This window comes from Leptonychotes weddellii, chromosome 3 (assembly GCF_054177405.1).
Source record: "Leptonychotes weddellii isolate Sample4059 chromosome 3, ASM5417740v2, whole genome shotgun sequence".
In the NCBI taxonomy this organism is placed as follows: domain Eukaryota; kingdom Metazoa; phylum Chordata; class Mammalia; order Carnivora; family Phocidae; genus Leptonychotes; species Leptonychotes weddellii.
The window spans coordinates 37,739,457-37,743,533 of record NC_138371.1 but is presented as its reverse complement, the minus strand read 5'-3'; the positions used below and the strand labels follow the sequence as shown (position 1 = coordinate 37,743,533).

General features: G+C 33.2%; 1 pseudogene; it reads left to right on the top strand.

Moving 5' to 3' along the window:
• Positions 1-1,416: 1,416 nt before the first annotated feature.
• Positions 1,417-2,991, top strand: LOC145720788 (ER membrane protein complex subunit 2 pseudogene; annotated as a pseudogene).
• The last annotated feature ends 1,086 nt before the right edge of the window (positions 2,992-4,077 follow it).

The following is a 4,077-nucleotide window of genomic DNA, read 5'->3' as shown; positions in this document are numbered from 1 at the left end:
TAGGTGGAGAGATGGGTGAAATAGGTGAAGGGGATTAGGAGTACACTTATCTTGATGAGCACTGAATAATGTATAGAATTGTTGAATCACTGTTTTGTACACCTGAAACTAATATAGCACTGTATGTTAATTATACTGGAATTAAAATAAAAAATAAAACAAGAAAAAAAAAGAAAGACTCAATTTAAGGGAAATTAATCTGTGTTCATGGATCACAAAACCTACTGTTGAAATGGCAATTATCTTTACATTGATATTCAGATTCAATGCAATCCCTATCAGTCACAGTTAGCTTCTTGTAGAAACTGACAAGCTCATCCTAAAATTCATAGACATGTTCAAGGACCCAGGATAGCCAAAACATTGTTGAAAATATTGAAAAAAAAAAAAAAAAGAAGAAGAAGAAAATTGCATGACTTATACTTTGTAATTACAGAACTTTCTACAAAGTAACATTAACAATATGGTATTGGCATAAGGATACACTATCAGTCAATGGAATAGAATTTAATAATCCAGATATAAGCCTTCATATTTATGGTCAATGGTATTTTGATAAATGTGCCAAAGCAATTCAATAGAGTAAAAAAGTCTTTTCAACTAATGGTACCAGGACAAATTTATATCCAAATGCAAAATATAAATTTGGGCATCTAAGCACATCATACAACATACACAAAAATTAACTTAATAGTTCAAATGACTAAATATAAGAGATAAAAGTATAAAAGTATAAAACTCTTAGAAAAAAACAGGAAATATTTTTAAATTCATTAGATAACTGCCTCTTATATATAACACTGAAACCAGAAATGACAAAGGAAAACCTCAGATAAAATGGATTCATCAAAATTAAAAACCATTGTGCAGTAAACAATACCATCAAGGAAGTAGAAAAACAAAACCAGAAAGGGAGACTATATTTGAAATCATATACATGATAAGGAATTTGTATACAGAATACAGAAAGAACTCTTACAACTGAAGAAGAGAAAAGTAATCTGATTCAAAATGGGCTCTGTACAGACTTTTCTCCAAAGAAAATATACAAATAGCCAATAAACACATGAAAAAATGTTCAACATCAATAATCATTAGAAAAATTACAAAACTAAACCACAATCAGTTACCACTTCACACTCACTAGGATACTATAATCAAAGAGCCAGACAATTAAGATGTTGGCAAGGATATAAAGAAATTGGAACCCTCACACACTGCTGGTGCTAATGAAAAATGGTGTAGCCACTTTGGGAAATGATCTGACAGTACATCAAAATGTTAAATATAGAGTTACCATATGACCTAATAATTTTACTCCTATGGAGGTACTCAAGAAAAATAAGTGATATAGGAGAATAAGTAATAATAGAAATAAAAAATAAATAAAAATACATGCCCTCTCGGCCTCCAGGTTCTGAGAAGATGGTGAAGGTCTCAGAGCTTTACGATGTCACTTGGGAAGAAATGCGAGATAAAATGAGAAAATGGAGAGAAGAAAACTCACGAAACAGTGAGCAAATTGTGGAAGTTGGAGAGGAATTAATTAATGAATATGCTTCTAAGCTTGGAGATGGTATTTGGATCATATATGAGCAAGTGATGATTGCAGCCCTAAACTACGGTCGAGATGATTTGGCATTGTTTGGTCTTCAGGAGTTGAGAAGACAGTTCCCTGGCAGTCACAGAGTCAAGAGATTTGAAGCATGAGATTTGAAGCCATGGAAAGATAGGATGATGCTATACAACTATATGATAGAATTTTACAAGAAGATCCAACTAACACTGCTGCAAGAAAGCATAAGACTGCCATTCGAAAGCCCAGGGGAAAAATGTGGAGGCCATTCGGGAACTGAATGAGTATCTGGAACAATTTTTTGGGGACCAAGAAGCTTGGCATGAACTTGCAGAACTTTGTATCAATGAACATGACTATGCTAAAGCAGCCTTTTGTTTAGAGGAGCTAATGATGACTAATCCACATAACCACTTACACTGTCAGCAGTATGCTGAAGTTAAATATACCCAAGGTGGACTTGAAAACCTCAAACTTTCTTGAAAGTATTTTGCTCTGGCACTGAAACTGAACAACAGAAATATGAGAGCTTTGTTTGGGTTTTACATGTCGGAAAGTCATATTGCTTCTAATCCAAAAGCAAGTGCAAAAACAAAAAAGGACAACATGAAATATGTGAGTTGGACAGCTAATCAAATAAACAGAGCTTATCAGTTTGCAGGTCGAAGTAAGAAGGAAATCAAATACACTCTTACGGCAGTCGAAGACATGTTGGAAACACTGCAGATCACCCAGTCTTAAGGTTCCAAACTCTTTCACATTATATTTCACAACTGCACAATTGAACTTACTGGCCTGTGACTTATTTACTAAATGTCTAGTGCTATTTATGTACTAATTTTTTGTTAAGAGGGCAATCGTAAAGAATGTTTATATAAACCTAAAATGCCTTTTACTGCTAAGCAGGAAGATGGAGAAAGTCCACGGAAGAGAGATTTAACAAGATTCATATTGATTGTACATCATTCTCTTCATATCACACATACATAACTCCTCTTAAACCACAACCTGATGTAGAAATCCCATAAATAAATCATGTGATTTATTAAACTTGCAAAAAAAAATACATGCCCTCTCAAAAACATGTTCATAGCAACATTATTTAGAATAATCAAACGGAAATAACCTAAATGTCTACCAACTTTTATTTATTTTTTTAATTTTTAAAAATATTTTATTTATTTATTTGACAGAGAGAGAGAGAGAGAGAGTGCACAGAAGCAGGAAGCGCAGCAGAGGGAGAGGGAGAAGCAGTCTCCCTGCTTAGCTGCGATGCTGGGATCATGACCTGAGCTGAAGGCAGCCACTTAACCAACTGAGCCACCCAGGTGCCCCATCTGTCAATTTTTAAATGGATAAATATACATGGTATATCTATACAACTGAATATTATTTGGCAATAAAGAGAATAAATTATTAACATATACTGAGCATGGATGAACCTTGAAAACATTATGCTAAGTGACTGAAGACTGTCACAGAAGATTACATATTGTGGGATTCCCTATACAAAATATAGAAAATATAGATTGCCTATACTTTTGTATACAAAAGTATACAGTATAGGCAAATCTATAGAGAAAGGAGGTGAGTTGAATGGGGCTGACTGGCAGCAAGGGGTGTGAGAGTTACAGCTAATGAGCTTAGGGTTTCTTTTTGGGTGATAAAAATCCAGATTTAGATCACAGTGTAGTTGTACAACTCTGTGAATATATTAAAAAACATTAAACACATCAAGTGGGCAAACTTGGGGATGAAGGTATCATATCTTAATAAAGCTGTTAAAAATAGGACATGGAATAAAGGGTCAATATGTATGGTGATGGATTATTAATTGTATGTTTCTACATAATGTATTTAATTAGTCATTAAAGTATAATACATGGATCACACTTAAAAATAAGTTCTAAAGCCAATTGAATAGGAAAGGATTTTTTGAGAGACACCAAATGTGAAGAGACTGGAATATTTGAGCCAATTGTCAATCCATTTCACTTTAACAATATCCTCTGTGTGTGCATGTTTGCATTTCAGAAACCAGAATGAATTTACTTTACTAGAGACTGTGTTTATATATTGAGATGTTTATTTTTATGCACTTTTGCCAAGTATTATTGATTGTCAGTATATTTCATGATGATTTTTCATTTAAAAAAACTCAGTTGCATTAGGTTGTACTGACAATCAATACCCTTTCTGGCTAATTACTTGATAAATTATACAAAGCGTTAAATAGTGAAAACATGACACCCAAAAGCCTTTCACTTAAAGAAGCTATATACTTTATGTAAAGAAATCTATTCATAGTTCATTGATTCTATTTACTGGTAATAGCTAAGCTTTTGGTATAACAAGCTCCAAACTAAAACACTGGATATAGTCTTGCCATACTAGTAGGTTCATATTCATCATCTCTCAGCTTCATACAGACTGAAAATTTATTATTTAATGTTAGGATAGTGAGAAAGACCATCTCCTCCACTCAAAATTAAGAAATAAGT